The sequence below is a fragment of the Sphaeramia orbicularis genome, chromosome 13, assembly GCF_902148855.1.
Source record: "Sphaeramia orbicularis chromosome 13, fSphaOr1.1, whole genome shotgun sequence".
Taxonomy (NCBI): domain Eukaryota; kingdom Metazoa; phylum Chordata; class Actinopteri; order Kurtiformes; family Apogonidae; genus Sphaeramia; species Sphaeramia orbicularis.
Window position 1 is genome coordinate 37308976 of NC_043969.1, and position 25082 is coordinate 37334057.

The 25082-nt window shown below is 36.7% G+C and overlaps 1 pseudogene; it reads right to left on the bottom strand.

Moving 5' to 3' along the window:
• On the bottom strand, positions 1-23221 carry LOC115431151 (conserved oligomeric Golgi complex subunit 6-like; annotated as a pseudogene).
• Positions 23222-25082: the final 1861 nt, after the last annotated feature.

Here is a 25082-nt window from a genome sequence, read left to right on the forward strand (position 1 = left end):
TCAGTGTATCGCTTTGTTTTATGTGCAGTATTTTCAATAAAAGGCACTGTTTTGTACAATTATTGCCCGCAAAGTGTTGTTGAAAACAGAGGGAGACACTGTATGTACTGTACAGAGTGAAAAACAAGCAGACCGCCTGCAGTAAATGGATCATATACATATAATGTTCTTTCCTCCTGGCACATACGAGGCTCTATATACAGATGTGCTCTCTCCGAAGTCAGTGACCCACATCCCACATGTTCCGCAAAGAACCCCACCTTAACGGCCACATTTATATACATTTATGTTATTACGCTGTACAAATTACACAGTTCTTTAAATAACAAGATGTCCGACTCTGCCGTTCGCCCTCGTGGTGCGTCTGTTTTTGCGTTTTTTTTTTCTCAGGACAGTAAGGTCTGAACCTGCTGAGGTGATCTGGGTACCAGGTTCTCCGGGTCCTTGTAGCCATTAGTCGGGCTACTCAGCGCCGAGTACACCTCCCCGTAAGCTCGGCACACCAGCTCCGTGGACTGACGGAAAATCTGCTCCCTGCACAAAAACATGAAATTTTACATATTACAAAATAACCCAGAAATTAAAAAAAACAAAACAAAAACAAAAAGCTAATCTAACAGCAGCTCTGGTTGAAATCAGAACTCTGCAGTCATTACTCACTGAAGCTGAAATAAGTCAGCCATGAGTAAGAATTTGTCCTAATTACTTTTTTTGTCCGCTGATCATTGTGTGCCCCCACTGTGTCAAAACAATGAGTGGCAGTATGTGGTGCACACTGCCATCTATGGATACACATAACTGCACTGGTACACACGGATCAGCTGGATCACAGCGTGGACTGACTAAACCCCACTGGGGCATTCGAGGTTCTCCCTCTGTTTCCGAGAGGCTTAGTGCTGCCGGTGGTGGGAGGTCATGTGACCGTGGGCTTTGGGGTCCTCTTCCAAGAAAATCTGATGTTATCTGACTAAAATCCCAGTGTATATTTACACACATTTCCACAAGTGTTGCAGTGTTTCCTCCAGCTTATGGAAGCTGTAGGCACATGTCTGAGGGGTCTGGGGGTTCTTCATGTACGATATTGTCAATTTTTCAATAATAATATATAACACCGCATGATTTTTTATCATAATCACATATATGAGGACAAAAAGAAATGATGACTTATAAACCTACAGATTATTTTGAATCTGTATGTTCATAAGCACAAAAAAGTTAGACATTCTCTGTATTTAACAACTTAAGATAAGATATGACCTTATTATTGATCCCACCGTGGGGAAATTAAGGGTATGTTTGTGTACTTCCAATACTTTTTATTCTCAAATAAGGGAACTTTTCATCCCTGGGTTTACATTGTAGAAAACATACACAATTTTTGAAAAAAATACTGATCAGTCTCCATGACATGTGTTTTCAGGTTAAAAAACGCAATTCTACTCAGGTTAAGTAGCTTCAACTGATATTATTAGGATTATTATAATCATCTAAAGATGTCCAAATTAACACATTAATGCAGATTAATCAATCATCATGATTACTCTGATTAACAATGTTATTGCAAAATGTTATTGCAATTAACCCATCTGCAGCACAGAATGACTTTGAACACCTGCCAACGCATTTGGGGCAGTTTGTCCAAGTAGAGTTAGCAATGTGCATGAACAAATGGGCAGTTGATGTAGTAGTGACAGGCAGCAGAACCAACCCATAAAGATGGAAGACACTAAACAGCACGTTGGCCCTCTGGATGGAAATATGAGGACAAAAAACCCAAGACGGAACAGTTGGTTCAATTTGTTTTGTTGAAACTGTTGAAGGTGTTCAATAAAACACATTAAGTGTATATATATTTCCTTCTTTCTTGAGTCTGTTTGCTCATGCAAAATGAAACATAATTAATATCAATTAAAAATTAATGATATTTAATTGTGATTAATCAAAATTAATCTCCAGCAACCTTGTGATTAATCTGATTAAAAATGTTAATTGTTTGACAGTGCTACTATTATCACTGATGGTAAATGCAGCCCATATATTGTATGGTCTACATGACATTACAGTTCCGATTAGTGTTAGCGAATTTCCTTGTTAATGTGAAAATAAATAAATCACAAAAATAGTTTTTTGTCCAACACAAAATGAACATTACAGTAAATGGGAGTTATGTCAATTTCTATAGTTGTCATTGTGTCAATAAATGGTTATAATTATCATATAATATTTGTTTATAATAAATATAAATAGCTTTTAATGCATTTAAATGCATTTTAATTAAATACATTTCCTAATGACAGTATTTGTTTTCTATCTTAATACACTTTAGAGTATTTGTACACATAAGTAATCAGTTTCAGTATTTTGATTCATGTATCCATGAATATTTCAGAAAAAAAAAAAACAAACAAACTTGTGAAAGATGTCACCTGGAGACCAACTATGACCATCAGATCAGTTCATTTTTTATGCTCTCCACATTGATTTTATATTCATTTCTTTACACTGTATTTTATTTTAACAGCACTTATCTACTATTGAAAACAGAATGATATACTACTGATAATCTTTCCATAGATGGACTGATTCTCCTCATTGCAACTACAATGAATGCCCACTTGAGTGTAAATAACAGTTTACCCCATGCGCTTATGATGATTTCTTCCATTTCTGCAGAAAATAACCTTTCGATATATCATCCTACACTTGGCAAAGTCACGAGGCTCATCTCTAACGTACTTTGACTTAATAACTTCCCTCGCCAACATTAAATTGTTCAAATGCCAACAATTTGAAATAAATTTGTTGCTCAAAATGGTCTGAATGCCACATCTAAGCCTTATAACGGGAGGGAAAAAACAATTTCATACCCCCTCATCATGTTTCTAATAATCTTTTAATGCAAAAGGGGCAAAAAAAAAAATCACATGCAATATGTGTCTTATTCTGTGTCTTTATATTATCCACTGGTTAGTGTGAGTAACATTAAGGCGAGTATTTCACGCAAGTGATGAATGACATCTGTTTGAATACAGACAATGGAAACATGTCAGTGTTAGTTCTACTGGACCTCAGTGCTGCGTTTGATACAGTCGATCACATATTACTTAAATGACTGGAGAACTGAGTAGGTCTGTCTGGCCCTGTGCTAAACTGGTTCAAGACATACTAAGAGAACAGGAAGTACTTTGTGTCATTAGGTAATTTTACATCTGAGCAGACAAGAATTACATGTGGGATTCCCCAAGGCTCTATCCTTGGGCCTCTTCTGTTTAACATCCACATGCTCCCACTGGCGCAAGTTATAAAGAACAACAATATTAGTTACCATAGCTATGCAGATGACACACATCTATATCACAATGTCACCTGGAGACCAAGGCCCTGTACAGGCTCTGGGTAAATGCATTGAGGAGATTAATGACTGGATGTGCCACAACTTTCTTCAGCTGAACAAAAACAAAACTGAGGTAACTGTCTTTGGAGCCAAAGAGAAACGACTGCAGGTCACCACAGATCTTCAGTCTATAGACCTAAAAACCGCCAACCAGGCCAGAAATCTGGGTGTAGTGATGGACTCAGACCTAAATTTTGAAAAAACACATCAAAGCAGTCACAAAATCAGCCAACTATCACCTTAAGAACATCTCAAGGATAAAAGATCTTATGTCTCAGCAGGACCTGGAAAAACTAGTCCATGCATTCATCTTCGGTCGGCTTGATTACTGCAACAGTGTCTTCACAGGTCTACCTAAAAAATCCATTAGACAACTGCAGCTCATTCAGAACACTGCTGCTAGAGTCCTCACTAAGACCAGAAAAGTGGACCACATTAGTCCAACTCTGAGGTCCTTACACTGGCTGCCTGTCCGTCAGAGGATAGACTTTAAAGTTCTGTTGCCGGTCTATAAAGCTCTGAATGGTTTAGGATCAAAATACATCAGTGACCTCCTGACCTAGTATGAACCCACCAGACCCCTCAGGTCATCTGGATCCGGTCTGTTGTCAGTTCCCAGAGTCAGAACCAGACACAGAGAAGCTGCGTTCAGTTTCTCCCAGAAAACCTCAGATCAGCTGAAACACTCAGTTTATTTAAATCCAGGTTAAAGACCCACCTGTGTTTTTATTCTTTTAAGCTTAAAGGTTTTATCTATTTTATCTGTTTTATCTATTTACCTAATTTTGTTTTGATTTGTTTGTTTTTCTTACACCTATACTTTTTATTGCTTCTGCTGTAATGATTTTAGTGTTTTATGTAAAGCATTTTGAATTGTCTTGTACATGAAATGTGCTGGATAAATAAACCTGCCTTGCCTTGCCATTGAGAAGAACTTGGAGGATTCAACAGTCTGACTGAAGATCCCAGTGAGACGACTCGAGGACACAGAGGGAGCGCCTCGCTTGTATCCCACTCAGACCCTTGAGATCCATATATTTAATTGGTCCACAGAGAACAGAGCCATAGTGCTGTGTATCACACCCTACTCTTCACCAAACGCACCAAATGAAATGTGAAAGGAAGGGGAGTCTAAAAGTACATTCCCATTATTTGTGTGTTTTCAGAGTGGCGGTGGGTGTTTTGGTGCATTTGTACGAGTGGCATAGGAGCAGATATGAGGGACTGTATGTGTGCGTGCGAGAGAAAACGGCAGTGAGGAAGATAAAGAGGAGGAATGATTTCAGGGAACGAGTGTGTCTGAGAAATGGACCAGAAGCTAATTAATGGCGTCCTGCACATCAGTCCTCCCGTGTCCATTAATAGAGAACATTAACCTGATGTACAGAGTGCTCCTCAAGCCTGCTGCACTTCCCAGTAAACGTGACTCACAGAAAAAGCTATCCAATGTAGCAGCTGGATTGAGCTAAAAGCATGTGCGTTTTCTGATCAGTAAGACAAATACAGGCCGTTCTGGTGACTGCTCTCTGAATGAATGTGTCGTTGGCTCCGGCAATTTAGCGTCCAAACTCCCTGCGCAATTAGTCGAGTGTTTTGTTTGGTGTACAGTACTGATTGTTTTACATTTGGAAGATAATGAATGTTGAACAGCTGCTATTTTTAGTCAATACATATGCTCTTTGCTCTATTGCGTGGGTGTCAAACATACAGCCTGCGGGACAAAACTGTCCCGCCAAACAGTCAAGTCCGGCCCATGGGATGAATTTATGAAATGCAAAAATTTATACTTATGCCCCTTTTCCACTGCATGGTACCAGCTCGACTTGACTCAACTCTACATGGTTTGGTATAGTGCGTCGCTTTTTCCACTGCAACTGGTATCACCTTGGCGCAAATGAGATGGGTGTTTACATTTGCAAACTATCCTTTCACAAAAAATGTGAATAACCTGAACAAACTGAAATTTGTGCAAGTGCAATTTGAATGTTAATAAATATTTTGTGCTTTTGTAGATCCATTGTGCTCTATAAATTGTAATGCTCATGTGCAAATGATAAGCTGAGGCACAATATTGTTAAAATTGCACTTATTTTTTTTTTTTAAATAATAATAGTTTGTTCATGGTTCATATTATTCACATTTTTTTAAAGGATAGCTTGTAGATGCATTTTCATGGCATAATTTTCCTTTTTTTTTTTTACTCAAAAACATAGTGAAAAGTTAGGATTCATCATTATTTTTATAGTATGTTATTATTTTACTAGTCCATCCCACTTCAGATTATACTGGGCTGAATGTGGCCCCTGTTTGACACCCCAGGCCTATTTCATGTGAAAAATATGCAACTTAGAGCCTGCATCTATGCTATGTTTTCTTACAACGGTGAGACCTAATATCTGATTATGGACAGGAACTTACTTGATGGCTGCACTGAGCAGGAAGTTCAGCTGCGGCATCACGAGAGTGTCAGGTGATGATAAGTACCTATCAAACTGGACCTGTTTGTGTAGGAGAGATAACAGCAGGAGATGAGTCAAAGATTTCAGCTTTGTTTTAAATTTCTTTTAAGAGAAAGTGCGTCATTTCCAGACAAATAAAACAATCCCTACCCATCTGAATCTGCTCTTACCTGGCTGTGCTGAATGACGACTCCCATGTGATCGTAAACTAGAGGCACGTGGCCTGTTGTGGTTTTAGCACAGGTCACTGATTCCTGAACTTTATCAATCAATTTAAAGTGTCCCATCTTTATGGAAATCTTCTGTGAGGTGCTGCTGTTGCTGAACGTTCACATTTTTACCGAGTCTTCCACTGCAAAAACACTCTTTTTTGCATTTTTTGCGGTTTTGCATTTATTTTTATATAATTTCCATCATATTTCTTTGGTGTTTTATTCTTCTTGCATCTGTTTCATGAGTTTCACCTTGTTGTGTCTCTTATGCTGTTTTTGTCTTGTTACCTTTTCATGTTATTTTTGTCTTCATGCATCTTTTATGTCAGTTTTGGCTTTTTGTTTTATGTGGACAAAAGCTTTGGGACACATTAAATTCAGGCTGGAATACAGAATGATAATCACAAATATCATGATATAATTTATATTGCAATAAACATTTTTAGTTCATCTTTAGGGTTAATTTGGATTACACTGTCACCTAAAGTGCTTACAAAATGCTTCAGAGTTTGATGGAGATTGATTTTTAAAAATCTTTATAAGGGCTAGAAATGTTCTACCTCTAAATTAAGGGGCATGTTCTGATCCTAAATAACTCTTTTAAAACCACAAGTAACCGTCTGGTTTCTGCAAGTCTCACTCAGAAAACCTGCATTTAAACTAAAGTAAAATACTGACTTGACATTTATCATGATAATTACTGACAAAGGACATGAACATTTTATCATGACAATCTTTCAAATCAGCAGTAATGGGAATTCCTGTATGCTGCCGGTGAGATGTGTCCTGATATTTTTGTCCATATTACGTACATTTTTACATCTACAGCCTGACCTCCGCATTTCACCATATCTACAAACTATTCCTCTATTTTAACAAGGAAACTGAATTCAAATATCAAATTACTGTTGAATTTTTGATCCGATAATTCCAACTCCATGACCCAGTTCCTCCTTAATACAGTATAAGGGCAGGGGGGTACATCACAAACCAGGATTAAGAGAGAAAAGAGAAAAACAAACAAACAAACAAAATAAACAAAAAAAAAAAACAGGATTAAGGGGGTAGTCGGGCTGGGCGATATGGCCTAAAAATAAAAAAATCTGTTTCTTTAAAGAAAAACTATTTTCGATTTGATTTTCAATCCCCTACTTAAAAGAACATAAGTGCAGACTGCAAATATATTGAAAAAACATTAACTATATTGTTTTCAGTTTAAGTACATTGAGACAGACCTTAAAAAAAAAAGCAAAGGCAGTCATTGGTTTCAACAAAGTGACCCCATGCACTCTCATATTTTGTAGCGAGGATTTGCCTGTTCCGTATCTGATGCCGCAAATCCAAACCAGTTCCAAACAACTGAAGTCGTAGAACTGTTCTTGGGAGTAAGCTGCTCTCTACCGCTGACTGTCTCTGCCATGTTGTGGACATCGAATTTAATACTTTTTAATGCCATTTAAGGCCTTAATTTCCACAAAATCTATTTAATGACCTTTAATGCTTTTTAATGACCCACATAAACCCTGTTAAACCACTTTTTTTCAACTGTCCTTTTTCCACTAATTTCTTGAAGCCCCTCAGTTTGTGTGCTGCATGTAAACCTTATACTTGCAGGGAAAGCCCTTATATATTATATAATCCTGAAACTGGTTAAAGCACTAAAGCCTTGGACTCGTTGACCTTAAAAGATTTAAGAGTAAGCCTTCTTAACTATTTGAGTCTGTTTTCATTTGTTCTTTACTTTAAGTGTTTTTTTTTTTTTTTGCAGTCAGAGCTACTTGTTCCTTTCTGATGTGATAACTTTAAGAATATTACCTTGCACTTCGACACAGTGGGTAGTTTGTTACCAACTCTCCTTCTTTGGCTGCAGCAGCTGTGATGCTTTTAGCCTGAATATTCCTAACATGTGTTTAGATAGCTTCTGTTTCTTGTGAGAAACATGCACCCACAACTACAATTGGAAGACTAGGTTTGTTGAGCCAGGGAACAAGTTACGGAAATATTGGAAATTTAGTAATGGCAGAACATTTGTGTTGCTCCAAATCCTGCTTGCACAGGAGAAGACACAGTCACTAGTATTAAAATAAAATGATTTGACAGGAAAATGAAAAAGAAAAAAAAAAAAAGGAAAAAATGGGATGTTAATGGTAATCAAAGAAATCCTTAAACCTGTATAATCTTATGAAGGTTGGACAAAATAATGGAAACACCTTCACCTCAAGATGATAATGCCCCAATCCATACAGCTAGAATTGTTCAAGAATGGCATGAGGAACATTCTAATGAAGTTGAGCATCTCGTATGGCCGGCACAGTCCCCAGACCTCAACATTTATGGTCAACAGCATTTATGGTCAGTTTTAGAGATTCAAGTAAGACGTTGATTCCCACCGCCATCGTCTCTAAAAGAGTTGGAGGGTATTCTAACTGAAGAATGGCTTAAAATTCCTTTGGAAACAATTCACAAGTTGTATGACTCAATACCTCGGAGAATTGAGGCTGTAATTGCCGCAAAAGGCGGACTTACACCATATTAAATTATATTTTGTTGATTTTTTGAGGTGTTTCCATTATTTTGTCCAACCCCTGTACTTATTTAGGCTTATTTTAACTTTTTTGCCTAATTTGTCCTGAACCTTTCTGTATTTTATTTGTCTAAAGGTTGAACCTAGATGCTCTAACTGTTGTGGTCTGTTTTTTGTTTATTTTATTTGTTCTGTATACTGTAAACTTTGTATATAAAAATAAAGTATTGGAAAAAAAAAAGAAAAAAAAACAAAACAAAAACACGCTGACTACAATAATTAGACATGACTGGAGGACAGGAGGAAGGGAAGGTCTCACAAGCAATATTAAGAATTAAAGACATAATGTGAGAGCAGGTACTGACAGGCATCCAATCAGACGCTCTAGTGGATGATGATGCCCCCCACATACATGCACGCACACGCATGCACACACACACACAATATTATCCAAGGGTTTTCAGTCTTTAATTGGGATCAGCTGATCAATGGATTTAATAATCCAATCATCATAATTACTCTGAAACCTAGAATAACCTAAATTTGATTAGGTATATGATATTCATGTGTTCCTCAAGTTTACAACTTTTCCTCGCTTCAGACCAGGAATATGTGGCCTGTGTGAACAACACTGGTTTTGTCCTCGTTAATAATACTCTTGTATAGGTCTCTATTACCTAAAGTAATACATTATATGGACAAAAGTATTGGGACACATTGGATTCAGGTGTTTGTTTTCTAACAGGGGTCTGGGATACAAAAACAATGACGCTGATGTTTATAAACTACATGGACGAAAGTATTGGGACACATCATGCCTACAGCTTGTAAGATATCCTATTCATGCAGATTTGACGTATAAACATTAATATTTCCCTCAAACTTAATGGGAGATTTTTCTTTCTAAGTGAGATGTGAAGAAAGTAGCAAGGTTATAATAGTTTTTCATTTTTCATTATAGTTACTTTTATTTAGTTTTGACTTTTTTTCTCTAATTCAGTTCGTTTAATTAGTTGTTAGAGCAGGTTAGCTAGTTTTTATTAGTTTTCGTTATTTTCTAAATGCTTAGTTTTAGTATTAATTTTAGTTTTGTCGTATCTTTTCTCTTCTTCTCCGACTTATTTAAATAAATCCCAGACAGGACTCTGCTGCTTTCTCCCAACTTTAGTCTCCATGTTTCCAGGTAGAGTGGGGACCAAAAGACGACTGTAAACGACAAGTGACGGACCGTGAAGTACCGTATGGTGCCGCTAGCTACAATTGCTAGAGTGAAATAAATCGCTTTCATATCAATCCAACGTTGACAAAGATGAAAACGAAGGGAATTCTATCCATAATTTTTATATGTTTTAGTTAGTTTTGTAAGCACACAATACAGTTTCAGTTAGTTATCATTTTTTCTCTTAATTACAGTTTTTATTTATTTCAGTTAAAGAAAATGCTTTTTTCAATTTTTCGTCATTTTGTTAGTTTTCGTTAACGATAATAACCTTGGAAAGTAGCTGGTTAATTGTGGTAAAAAATTATTATTAACAGTCAGAGCATGAAAAATACTTAAGAAATTTAGAGGTAGAACATTTAAAATCATAGTCTGGATAAAAAACAAACAAAAAAACTAAATAAATGTTGAGGAAAATGAAGTAAAAACCATGTCTGAGGCATTTTGGAATCAAAGATAATTTAAACAGAACTAACCAATGCAATGGTATTTATCATAATAGAAAACTATATAAAGAGAATTCTCTTTATTGTTTTGTATCCCAGACACCTGTTGGAAAAGAAACACCTGAATTCAATGTGTCCCAATACTTTTGTCCATATAGTGGATATTACAGAAAACTCCAACAATCAGTGTGCACCAACAAAATAACACCAAAATTGTGAGCATGAACCAAAATTAGAGGAAATTGCTCTGCATGAGTGTAACTCACCATGGCTGCTTTCACAGAAGAGCTGTCCATGCTGGGCAGGAGGGACAGAGGGCCCTAAGACAGAAAAACCAATGCGTCACATTCGGACACAAGGTCACACGATGACAACGCAACACTGCCCAGGCTGTTTCAACAATGCAATGTCAAGTCTGACCACCTAACAAATGTCAGGTGGCTCATGCCCTTAATTCACTTAGCTCTGTATGCAATGCTGAGGAGTTTCCTCCCTGTTCTCCCTAAACTGACCTTACCGTGACTAAAAATGGAAGGTATGAGTGGATAAATGATGGAACCTTTGGCTATTTCTATGTTACTTAAGGATCCCCTGTTTTTATTGTTTTCTTCTTTTCCATTAGTTAAAAATAAAACTACAGATTACTTCACTAGACTCTAGAAGAGAGAGTAACAATCACAAAAAGCTCTCAACATTCAACATTTAGTCCAGATCAGTAGTGAGATTAGTTCTACAAAATAAATTAAGAACAGAAATAACTCAGAAATCACTTTACTTCTGATTTTTTTTATACTATGAGGGTAGGCATCACTAGTATTATTGGGTAATTATATTGGTCAATAATAATTGAGGGACTTTTGAAGTCAATGGGATACTTCTTGCATACATCTTTATTAAAAGTAAAAAAAAAACATGAATTTTTTTTATGTTCATTATGATCATGCCTTTAAAAATTCCATAATGATTTAATTACGGAAAAAATCAGTCATTAATAAATTTTTAATGAATGACTAGATATATTAAAATGTCGACTAAATAACCATCTGAATTTAATAACAATCACCTTCTAACGAGCTAAACAATAATAAAATAAGCTTATTCAAAAACTGTTTTGATTGTGTTCTTTTTATTAAGTTGAGATAATCATGATAGATATTTCTTTTTTGGCAATATATCAAATTTTATATGGAAAATAACAAATTGTATCTGTGTCCAAGAAATCATTTTCAACTAAGTTATCCATTACAAAAACACCTCTGAAGGAAGTGTGTTAATTCCGGATCACATGATCTGCTCCGCATGATGTCATTTCCTCCTGAAGAAAACTCCTTTCTTAGTTGTTTAATATAAAGTAGTGAGTCAAATGTGTATTTATCGCACTCTTATGTCAACAGTGTTACGACAATATCTTTATAAATAACTTTCAATTTCAATTTGACTCAATTGTATATATGATATTTAGAAGAATCTTTCTGTAAAAATGCCATGTTATGTTAATGTTGATTTTAGGCTTGAAAACAGCAAAAATGTCAACTATACCTGTCAACTATGCTACCCTGTAAAGGTAACTCAAAAAGTCCCTCAATATATTTATATATAGACCCATATAACATATTGTGATACCCCTGTTGTCCTGCCTGCGGGGTGGACCTGTTAATCTAGGTCACTATACACTTGTATTTACTTTATCTTAATAACTTTATCATTGTTATGATACTTATCATCTTATTGCTCTGCTGATATTGTGGATTGACTGTAACAACTTTTTTTCTTTCGTGTGGACACTATGATGAAGAGTTATTCCTAATGAGGATCCTAAATAACAAATAAGGAATTAGAAAAACTATATATATACATATATATACATATATATATATACATATATATATATATATATATATATATATATATATATATATATATATATATATATATATAAGCAAATTCCAATGAAAAAGCTTAATTATAAATCCTTTCTACTGAAGTGAATTTGCACTTTAACTTTTATTATGTTATTGAACAGGAGAAAAATGTCTCCATCCCGAAATCGACGCTAACGAGACAAAAACTGCAGAAAACTGGGTACTGTGAACACAACAGTAAGTACCTTTAAGGCAATTAGCCGACACTGATTATCCACAATGGCTACATTTCGTCAGGCTTAAATGCCTAAATTGCCAACATTAAAAGCAGCGAATAGTAGGTAGTACAAGGGTCAAAGCACCGGTGCAGTACTTAGAGTGATTTTATGGGGACGTGGGCGCATTAACAAACATACTATGAGTCTACAAACTCATCTGATGGCTGCCTGTTCATAAACAGCTGAGTTTTAGCGGCTGTTCTTCCCTCTCTGGTTTGTTCATTGTATGTGTGCATGACAGAGAAACGTAGTCATAACATGTTAATCTGACACTGAGGCTAAAACCTTCAAACAAACCAGTCTAAAATAAATCTCGTGTTGACATTTCCCTGTGATGCCAGTGGTTAAGACAGCCAAACTTAATTGTCTCAAATTGGAATCCCCGACACAGGCCACCCAAAGAGAGAGGAGTTTGCTTAAAGAAATGACAGTTTTTGATTGAGCTCTGCGTTGAGCTACAGCAGCGGGAGGGTGTGGTGTGTCCTGACATGACCTGAGGTTTCAAGACTCGCATGCTAAACCACAACTATTGGTCTCAGTCAGCCCAGCGGCGAATGTGTGCTACAACAGAAGAGGAAGGCTCCGAGGCATCAGATCGCTCATCTGCATGGGGGCATTTCTGGAGAAGCCCATATATTTTAATACGACATAATATAATCTGCCTCCATCTGTTCTTTTCTCATTTGAAAATCTGATAGAAATGCTATTATACCTTAATAAAGACATTGTTCCTGCGGTAACCATGGTGATGGCTTTTGTAAAGACCACAGAGGTAGTACAATGATACTGTTAATGCCTGTATAATAGCAAAAGGCTAAAGAATATGGGAATGAAAAGAGGACCATTAGGGAGTCGAACAAGAGACGTGTGAGGAAAGTGCACATGAAATTGTGGTTAATTGTGAGACCTGCTCGGTGCTGTGCTGCTGCACGCAGCTATAGATGTAGCTCAGTCCGGCTCTGGTCAGCACGTAGGACGCCTGCTCGTTGATCAGCGTATCGAGATGAGCCTCGATCTAGAAAGTGCAGAAGAGAGAGGCTGAAAATCCGGTCAAAGCCAGCATTCTGATCCAATTGTATTCGTGGTTAATGGAGAATCACTGTGACACTTCCACTGGAGCTCTTGTGGTGCTCAATTACAAAAGATGAGCTAAAAATAGAGGGGATAGATGGCGCATTTGAGCATGAGCAACAATATGTGACGCACAGCTTTCTATGAAACAGAAAATTTAATCTTTTGAATAAAGATGTAGGCATGGGTTTCTGTGAATGAGATCAGAATCATTAACTTTTCCAGGGCTGGGCAGCTACATGCACAGACAATGATCTGACACTAAGTTTAGCTTTCATCTTCTATGACAGGTATTTTAAGAACTCATTCATTCACTGATTCATTATCTGAGCCCATCTGACCCTCATGAGGGTTGCTGGAGCCTATCCTATTAAAAACTCAATTTGCCATTTTCTTCATATATATATTATATATTATTATTAGTCTTATTTTTGGATTTGTAAAGACTGATCAACTCCAAATGTATTAACATATCTAAAACATAAAAAACAAGAATGATATTTACCACCAATTAGTTAGAAGAAGGACTTAAATCTTTTAGGCAGGTGAAAAAAATACCACAGTACAGATATACTCTGTTACAAACAAAAATCCATAATGTAAAAGGTTACTTGAGTTAAAGTAAAGAAATACTGTCAACAAAACATACATTAAAATATCACTAATGTATTAAATAATTACAGAACAGTATATTATTATTTGTATCATCAATACACTTCATTTTGTATTTTGCAACCAATGCTGCAGTTCATAGATACAATACTCGTCAAAATCAACATTTTCATTTGCCTAAATGTGTCGCATCAAGAGCTCAGTTTTGTATTAGGGATAGAGGGTGTAAATTGTGGAGCCAATTTTCACATGTTCTTGGAAACAGCACATCACAGATATCCTTTAAGAAATATTTAAGGAAATCAATCATGATATCACATTGATATATCTATATATTTTTATATTGTCTTTTTTTTATGAATTCTGAATGTGTATGGACTATGGAAGTCTCATAAGTTGTAAAATGTTTATGTATTTATAAGGTGGAGGCTTTAAAACAGCCATTTTAGGCTCTCTGCCTCTCCCTGCACCTTTACTGTTTTATTATGTCTTTGACCAATGTTATGTATGTGCAAAATAAATCAATAAATATACATGGATATTTTAAAAATTGTGGTTTGTCAGTATGAAGCCAAGTGTAGATAGATGAATACTATTGTTTAGTTTAGCAGTAGAGTACTGCATTATATTATACACATAAGTAAAAAGTAACTATAGGTGTGAAATAAATGTAGTAAAGTTAAAAAAAAAAAAAGCAATATCATTGTCTGAAAATATAATGAAGAATACGTTTATTGGAGCGTAAAATGTAAATATTAGGTCAAGTACAAGTATATCAAAATTGCACATAAGTAAAGAACTTAGTTTACATCCTACTGGTGATTATTTATTATACACAAACAAGAGGAACGTGACAAACCTGGAACTCGAGCATCTCAAGCCTCTTGTCAGTGAACTCAAACAGAGCCAGGGTGGTCTTCATAACGTACAGTGAGTTGACCATGTAGGTGGCCATGTCAGCAGTGCCTAGGTTACTGGCCGACACAGTGCACAGCTGTAGGAGTGGATCCAAGATGCAAGAAAGCACCTGGGAGAGCAGAGGGAGGAGATCACCATAACGGAATGTACAAAGCAGCATTAGGCCCAAACATCCACTGACAACTGAAATCATCTACTGATCTAAACTGTTTAATACCTGTTCATCCACTAATCCTACCAATATATGCAAATAATTAAGGTAAAATGTAGTTTGTCATCTTTTCATGGTCATCAGATATGACCCATTTGGACGTTCAGAGGTTCCATAGTTACCATGGAAACACCATCATCTTCTACAACATCAATTCGCCAGTAAAACCCATAGAGTCTGATAAATTATAGTGGATGGAGACACTTGTTTTTATGTTCGGTTATTGATATCTTCACTGAAAAAGTCACTTTTTCTTCAGTTTTCTCTGTTTTGATAAAACAACATTTGAATTTACCTTAAAAAAAAAAAAAACCTCTGAGGTTTCATGAGCATCTAAATTAAGTATAGGAAATTAAATCGAGGAAAACAGATGATTTACAGTGAAAAACGTCAAATACAGAGGATAATATTATAATAAATAAATTATGATAAATCACTTAAAGCAGTGTATGTCTTTCATCACAATTTTTTTTAATCAAATTTGTAAAACCCCAGTGGTATCGTAATTATCACTAATCCATTAGTTTTTCCGTGGTTACGCACCTGAATCACTTCCCTCTCGGTGAACAACTTCAAAGATGACTCCATCATCATCACAGTCCACTTGTTTATATAACAAACCAAAACGACACTCAGACCTTTTTGGAAATTTTAGCGCAAAATGCATTGTGGGAATGGTGACCAAGCGAAAGCGGTTTCTCACAGATTCGGCAAGAAAATGAGCCAGATCACTAGAACATAAAATTATACAGTCCACCAGGTTGTTTCAAGATTTTCGTCAGTGGAATGGAGGTAAGGTGACATTTGGGTTCAGCACTCACTAACAGACAGCGAAATTGCTGTTGCATGGAATTCCCGTTCCAACAATGCACTTCACAACAAAATTTTAGAAAAGCCCCATGTGACGTTTTGGTTTGCTAGGTAAACAAGTGGACTGTGGGAGTCATCTTTGAAGTTTTTCAGGTGGGTAAGCATGGAAGACTAATGGATTAGTGATAATTAGGATATCACTCAGGTTTTACAAACTTGAAAAAAAAAATTGTGATGAAAGTCATATGCTGCTTTAAGAAAGGTTAGACAGAGAAAAAAATTAATTTGGGAACCACCACAAAAGTAGCACTGGGTCTTTACGAGGAAAGTGATTTACGGTTCTCTCCTCTGTCCCTACTCTATGTGATCTAAATAAGCTCCTACCTGAGCAAAGTCAGCCTGGCGTGCATCTAGAGGAACTACTGAGGAATCGTGGGAGGCCAGCACCTCCCGGAGGAGGGACAGCGTCTGAGTGAGGGAGGCTGTGGGTCCCAGGTCAGCAGGTGGCAGCTCCACCTGCACGGGGAGAATGAAAGGTAGAGCAGATGAAGCAAATAAGCAATACCAGAGGTTAGCTGTCAGAGGAATTCCAACCATTATCCAAGCACTAACAAATGCCCCTAATGAGCATGATCGTCTGCATTTACTGCTCCCTCCTGCTACGCTGAGCAACTTGCCAACAGAGCTTTTATTAATGAAGACGGTTTTGATTTCATTGGCCTCAGGACACAACACAGAACAGACCCAAGCCACCTTTATCCACCTAATAGAGCAAATTATGAGAAGCCTGTGTTCCTGACATTAGCTGTAAAACCAGCAGTAAAACCCTGAGGACCTCCAATTTGATTAACATCGAGCTACAAGGATAATTCTTGTAACTGCTATTGATCAGGACACAGGCAGCATGTTGTGTGGAAGAGGTCCTGCTCGTGCTACGGTATATTTGGATGTCAATTTAAGTAAACACTTACAAGCAATTTTTAAGCTGCGGCAAGAAGGCCAAAGTGTTTACAAGCATGAGTGCTTCAGAAATAGCCTTGTTGTCTGACGGTTTAAACATAGGTCTGAAATACACAACGTGTGTCCGCAAGGTGCAAGACTGGACTTTTGTACTGTCATTCTACCAAGGAAAAACAGAAAACCATTCTGCACTTTAAAAAAAAAGGACATTTTTATAAAAAATTACTTCAACAAGATCCTAATTGGATATTTAGTTTTCTACATAAAACTTCTTGCTTATATTGTAACTGAAGAATTATGTATTTTTATAAACTTAGTTTAGATCAGAAAGAGCATTTTATCAATTATAATAGAAAACCAAATAAGCACAAGAGAAAATAACACAGCTGATTTCCTCTTGTATACTTAATCTTCATTATACTCTACCTTGTCCATGAGTCTGCTGCATGAAGGCTTAGGCTGTTAAAGAACATCTTTTTGCTGAGGATGTGCATTTCTTCAATTGTAATGAGCAGTGAGGCCACGCTGGTTCCAATGATAGAGCTGGAAAAAAGGCTTAGGTCAACTTGGGCTACATTTGCTGATATAATGACATTATCTGTCATGATTTGCTGTAATTTAGTCAATATAAAACAGAGCAAATGCATGGTCTCTTACCAACCAGCAAGGACAAAATGTACCAAATTTAAGTAACATTAAAAAAAAAAAAAGCAGCAAAGGCCAAAATGTCTTTAATCATTTAAGCACAAAACAGTTCCTGTACCTGATGGTGTGATGGTAGAACTTTAACAGGTTTAGACAGTTTGTAAAGCAGGACAGCACCGGGCTCGGCCACAATGACCTGCTCTATCCGAACCTGAAGGACAGAAAAAACGAAAACAGAGAGATTACGTGACTAGAAAGTGGCAGAAGACAGATAATTTAATGTTCGGATGCTCACTTTTAGAGGTCTGCAAACCCCCTCAGTTATGTGTCCGACCACCTCCTGCATGTTCTCTTCAACACCTAATGTCAGAAGAAGAAAACAAGCTTTAGGGTACGAGGTCAGGAGGACTGCTTTTGTACATATGGGTCCGATCAAGCTGTTGCGCGTGGGACACATTTCATGTTCAACAGCCTCCGTCATGTAAGCAGTGTAACTTATATGCATGTATTATACATATTTGAGTACGTATTTATAAGCACTTTAACATTATGTGTAACATAATTTGGGGAGGTAAAATTTTTAGGTGAAAAATGTCAAGTTACTGCTCGGTAACACGTAGGCTGGAAACAGACATCAATTTTTTAAGCTTTACACAAATGTTTAAAAACATGCGGTTGTCGACAGAAACCAATATCAAGTACGACAAAACCTTTTAGATATTATGTTCAACTATGCTGAAAATATATTTTGGAGTAAAACATTGAAAAGTCTCTTTTACTGACATGAGAACGTGCCAACACGAGGACAGGCGGCCATAGTAACACATAGACGACTCTTTACCATTGTATGCATCACCAAAATGTATCAAAAGATCAATACTTTCTGAGAGTTTCACTCAAATATCTGAATTATAAGTATATACCAGTTTTTTTCAACTGGTACATAAACAGATGGCCTGGTCCCAGTATAAAGATAGAGGGCCCAAATACTTACGGTACATTAATATTCCGTCTTGTTTTATCTCATTTGCTCCTTCTTTTTTACCTCCGCCAAGGAGGTTATGTTTTTGCCAGGGTTTTGTTTGTTTGTCTGTTTGTCTGTCCGTTAGTGTGCAACATAACTCAAAAAGTTATGGACAGATTTGGATGAAATTTTCAGGGTTTGTTGGAAATGGGATAAGGAAGAAATGATTAAATTTTGGTGGTGATCGGGGGTGGGGGGGCCACTGATCAGCCTTGGCGGAGGTCTGCGCTCTCCGAGTGCTTCTAGTTTATGTGTTTGTTGATTGTTATGTTTTGTTTGACTGCTGTTGTTGTTTACTTTGTCCTATTGTTTACTTTATTTTGTATTCATTTGCGTTACCTTCAAGGATTTATGTGTGTATGCACTTATTTGTTTACTTTTCTAGTATGTCAATATGGGTGTGTATGCATGTGTATGTGAGGATGATGAGTGAGGTTAAATTACTCACAAAAGATCCAAAGGACTTGTTTTTTCATATATTCTGCTGATAGGAAGCTAAAGGATAGACTGCTGTTTGGAGAAGAGGTGGAATTAACTCAGTTATACTTCCTCCCACTCCTTTTTGAATGTGCAAATGAAGACATACTTTGATTTCATGTATATGTATAAGGCTTTTTTTTCCCATGATGTCTTACTATGTTTTGTTTCTAAGGACTACGTGAGATTACTTTGTTTTGTTGCATATTCAAAATAAACCAAACCAAAACTTGAAAATCAAAATTTGATATTTTTGTGGTAACACGTGGACATGGCCTTTTAAGAAACTCACAAATGTTCAAAACTCATAAATATCAATAATATCACAAAATAATACTTGAAACTAACAATCATCTATATAATCAACAGACTGAATACATTTTTAAAAATTTTTTGGCATAATTTTTAGCGTCAAATTCGAGCTATGGCTATGGAGTAAAAAGTACAATAGATAAAATCGGTTGTAACTTTTTTTCTACAAGTGGTATTTTAAAAAGGATAACAGTTCCATAAAACAGGGATCTTTAGCTAAAAAATTTGCCCACTTGATAAATGTGTGTGCAAATGTACTTTTTCATGGTGATGTTTAATAATTCATGTTTTCATGTTGATGTTGATTAAATAAGTTTATACTTCTTCCTACTCCTTTTCGACCATGCAAAATTCAGACTTGCACATACTTGAAGATAGATTCTGTTCATTTAAATGTTATTTTGCTTTTTGTCTTATTTTGCTTTGTTTTATTTTGTTTCTTTGCATGTTCGAATTAATAAATAAATAAATAAATAAATTTAAAAAAATGTTCGCTTTTGCTTGATCGGACCCATATGTTTACATAAAATGAAAAATGCATCAATATACATATTTCCAATCGGGTGAAGGACTCTGATGGCTGGGATCACACCTTGCAGAGTGACTTGTTTCAGTAGAGCTTCTAGATGTTCCTTCTCTGAGGCTGTAGCTTGATGCAGCCAGGCCAGCATGTCCCCAACATACCTCGAAAAAAAAAAAAAAAAAAAAAAAAAGAAAACGACAAAACAGTGTGTATTAAAGTCACCGTGGGGGCCGACCCGAGGGCTAATCTTACCACAACAGAGCCATCGAAGGTTGGGTCATCGTGTTTCATTCCCCCTCACACAAACACCTCAGAGCTTTTGGAGTTACATAACAGCGGAAAAACAGTGAGGTTAAACCTGAATTATTGTGTGTGTGTTTGTGTGAGTGTATGTGTGAGGACACGGGGAGGTGAGAAAGAACCTGATGTTCTCAGAACTGCTGATGCCTTCTGTAAAATAGAGGTGGATTTTGTGTTCCACACATTGCTTGGTATTCTAAGAAAATCTTCTATCTGGCTCCTGGGCACAGAAGGAAGATGGTTCAGGATGTGGTACGAGTAACAAAGACGCACTGAGACGCCCCCATGACTGTCTGCTAATGTCTTGAGAATTACAGCCCTTGGGAGTAGGAAATGAAAGTGAATTGACGACATCAGTGCATCATTGGCGACATTTACAACCACGTAATAAATAATGTAATGCAGGATAGAACAGTCATTTAATCTCTTTTGTCTACCTACAGTATTACTTATAACATTTAAGAGTTAAACAAATCACTAGAATCAATATTAGAAGTGTGTTTGGCTGTTTCAGCTCACTCTGCCCCTTGTTGTGAGGTGACCTTGACTGGGTAGCTGCTGCTGAAACCTTTACCTATACGAAATCGGACTCCACTTGCAGTACATTTATATTAAAACCTGTTGCTTGCTACCATTATCAGCTGGTGTATTATAGCGGTAAATCTGACCAAACATTTAACTATTGACATTAGCCAGGAAGTATGTTTACACACAGGAGCTGTTTCAGTGTAGTCCTACTCAGGGAGATTTCTGCCCTGCATTGATATTAAAGGAGTGATATTTTGCTTTTTTTTAAAAAAATGCAATTATACATTGTAAAACATTTCCCCGTGGTCTACATAAACTGTAAATGCTCTGCTTGGGTCTGAATTCTTCATTAATTCAACTCCACAGGTCCATCTTCAACCCTATTTCTGAGTAATGACACAAGAAAAGTCATTTTGAGTGCTGGCCCTTTAAATGCAAATGAGCCACTTCAGGCCCCACCCCCTCCAAGTTGTTGACTGTGCTGTTCTGTCCTGTTCAACCAACAACTGAACACAGGTAAATGGCTCGAGGTTTGGACATATTTTCAGTTTTTACTACAACCGCTGCTGCTGATAAACAATTACGTCGTACTCGGAGAAATGTTCGTCGGAAGTCTTGACCTTATATGAGCAAATGTCGTGACGTAACTATTTATAGATGTAACAAATTAAGCAGGAATTAAAACGGTTTGTAGAAATCCACTCGATTTTTGCCAAAATGAAAAAAAAGATAGCTTTGCAGCACCTGGAGGGTTCAAACTTCATGAACTATTAGGGTCCAAATACACAAATAAATGAAGCAAAGACTAATAACAGTGGGTTTAGCAAAATATGACCCCTTTAAATCAGGGAAGAGGTGCAGAAAATGTACTGTTGGATTATTTTTTCCATGTTTCACTTACATGGGGCAGGCAAATAACTGTATATTTACTTATAGGAGTGTTTATACTGATGTTACTGACAGTGATTTTTCTGAAAATCTTGTTATAATGACCCAGTTAAAGATTCCAAGGTGTTAATGTGTGATACTTAGCAACTACATTATATTATAGATATTCAGTCCATTCTGGGCTTTTTATATTAACTCTGGTCCATATTGGGGCAGAGTAAGTGATGATAAAGTTTTTATTATGTCTTGCTGCTTTTCTAAGCTTCTACAAGTAACAGTTTCACCAAAAAAAACCAACAAAACAAATCACTAACCTGCAGTGGCTAAAGATCGGAAAGAACAGCCACTTATAGTAAGTACAGTAATGTAAATCAATACAGTGGACTGCTGGATTATAATGTTGAATGTATTAGGTAAAACTTGTAAAAGTGAACATGGTGACAGGCACCACAGCTTCATCCATGTTTTTTATTTGAGGATCAGCCTTTATTTGTTCATGTTGACCTTGGTTATTACAAGAAACCCAGGTTGTAGCGGACTTTTTATTTGTGGGAATACAATAAACCACTGCATATTCCCACTTGGTTTTTTAATATAGAGACAAAATTAATTGTGTGTGCTTGATACACCAATCCAATTTAACTCAATAGACATTGAATCATATCTCAGTTCCCTTCGAGACTTAAGTTTGCTTTTTTTTTTTTTTTTTTTAACAGTTGCAGAAAAAATTATTAGACCACCCCTTGTTTTCTTCAATTTCTTGTTCATTTAAATGTCTGGTACAACTAAAGGTACATTTGTTTGGACAAATATAATGATAACAACAAAAATAGCTCATAAGAGTTTAATTTCAGAGTTGATATCTATCCATTTTCCATGGTTTTCTTGATAATAACCAAAATCACTTCAGTTCTTACATCAATATCTATGGCATTGTACTGACAAAAACAGTGCTTTTAGGCATTCCATTTTTTCTTTTCTGTCTGTTTTAATCGCATGACACACACAGGAGTTAGTACTTGATTGCATAACTATTGTTTTTGATGACTTTTGATGGTCTAATAATTTTTTCCACAGGATTCAATGGCCTGAACAGACTCAATTAGTACCTCATAGGGTCATGTGAATGCATCTCTATGGGGCGGGGGGTTCCACCTGGACCACCGCGAGTGAGCGCGTCGATGAATCCTCGGACCACAGCACATCGGCGCGCAGTCCCAAACTCATCCAGCGTGTACCTGACCGAACAGACATGAGAAAACAGGAAACACACAAATTTCGTGTGAAAAGCCAGCGGTCGCAGTGTTTTCGTGCAGACTTAGTGTCGGAGGTCAGTCACAGACATACATCAACAATGAAAGCAGCTTTTCCAAAAGGAAAGAGCTTGAGGTTGTTTTAATTACTAGGCGGTGGCAGGCTCAGTGTCAGACTAAACAGAAGATAGCGCCGAATTAAGATTCCAGGAACGCTGGTGTCTTTTCTCTCAGCCTCAACATCCCCGGCCAGGACGTGACCTTGGACATTTTCTGGGCAGTGAGACAGGTGCATTTCCGAGAATGTGTGATAGATGGAGGGGAAAAAGCAGAAAACACATTTTGAGGATAACATGTGAACCTTTCCTACATGTTTCTGTGTTAAACTCACATAAACCTATAAGGAATCTGTGAGTCATGTGTAGCCATTTCCACTCTACATACACAAGTTGTTTTCTTGTTTACAAAACTATAAATTATTAGCATGTTAACCTTTAATGTTTTAAAGGGAAAATGCATTAAAATGTGTTTTATGAGCAAAAAAAAAAAATCCATCACTCGTAAATGGCTTCAACTTGATCCACCGGTGCTGGAGGACTGGTTGAAAATTGTTGATGAAATTCACAAAATGGATAAATTAACATTTGTGATGAGGCTGCAAGCTGAACTTTACATAATAAGGATAAAATGGATTAGTTTCTTTAAATACAATTAATGTGTGGTTTGTCTCATAGTACTGTGAAATGCTACATAAACTGCTGCTCTTAAATATAATTAATTAGGTAAACTGATTGCTATTTCATGATTGTAACCTAAATTATCATTACTGTTAGATTGTGACTATTATCTGTTGCCAATTATTTATGTTCTGTGTGACAAAATGATAAATAACTAATAAAAACTAAGTGTCCAAAAAAAAAAAAAAGGGTTTTATGCCTTGAGAGAGAAATACCGGACAAAATTGAGACTGTTTGTTTATAATGAGAACACAATGCTTTTAATACAAGAAGTCCCTCTTGGGAATTCTTTCAGTAAACTATGAAGGAGTGTATTAAAATGAACTCATGTTTAATGGAAACTCGATTTGTTTTCCTCGTGTAATTTTTTGTAGAAACCCACAGTGGGAGTTTTCTCACACTGCTGAATGTTTGTATTTCTGACAGAGGGTTGTTTTGTTTTTTGCTTTTTTTTTTTGCGGATATGCACTTTCTTACACTGTTGGCTGATGGAGGCAATATTTTCTCCTGCTTCAGGCTCAGTTTCTAATCAAGAACCTTTTTGTGGCTCTCAACAAAAACAAGTTGACGACAAGTTTTTATTGGCTGGAAAATCTTACAGTTCACTTGCTGATAGTGATGTCCCCATCTGGATTTTTTTTTTGCTTCTGATCCGATCTGATTTTTTTTTAGGATTAGTTTTGCCGATACAGATCTGATACCGATCCGATACCGACTTTTTACAATAACATTTTGATTTAAATTTGGAGCCATTATTTATTGATTATTATGCTTTTATTTCACTTGAGATCACAATTGGGCTGAATGTGGAACCTGAACTTAAACAAGTATGACACCTTTGACTCTTAATGGCTTTTGTATAATTTTTGCACTATCCAAATTCATATTGTGGGACAAATTAGAACCTTTGGTGGGCCGGTTTTGGCCCACGAGCCAAATGTTTGCCATTGCTGTAGCGCGTCTATGGACAGGTCATTCCAGGTATGATATGGAGGGGTGTTCTGCGCTGTACGTTAGTGATGCGCACATCAGCGGGTTACTTGCGGGTCAGGTTGGGGTGGGTCAAAAGAATGTCAGTTGAAAAAATCATGGGAAGGAATGCTTCTAGGACCAAAAAAAAAAAGAGTTTGTTCGAGGTGCTCTTTGGAAAAAGGGATTCATAAAGTAGATAACAAACTGGAAGAAAACTCCAAGGCACTTTCTTTAAACATTAAAATGCCTTTATTACCATGGCATGGTCATATCTAGACCTTAAATAACACTTCTATGCATTTCGGTTTCAAGCCTTTATCAGGAAGTCAAAACGTCAATGTCAGTTGATTTGCGGGGCGGGTTGGGTCGGGTCAAATAATTCCACAAAAGCCCCGCGGGCTGAAAAAAAAACGACTCGAGCATCACTACTGGACCTTAAAGTGAAAC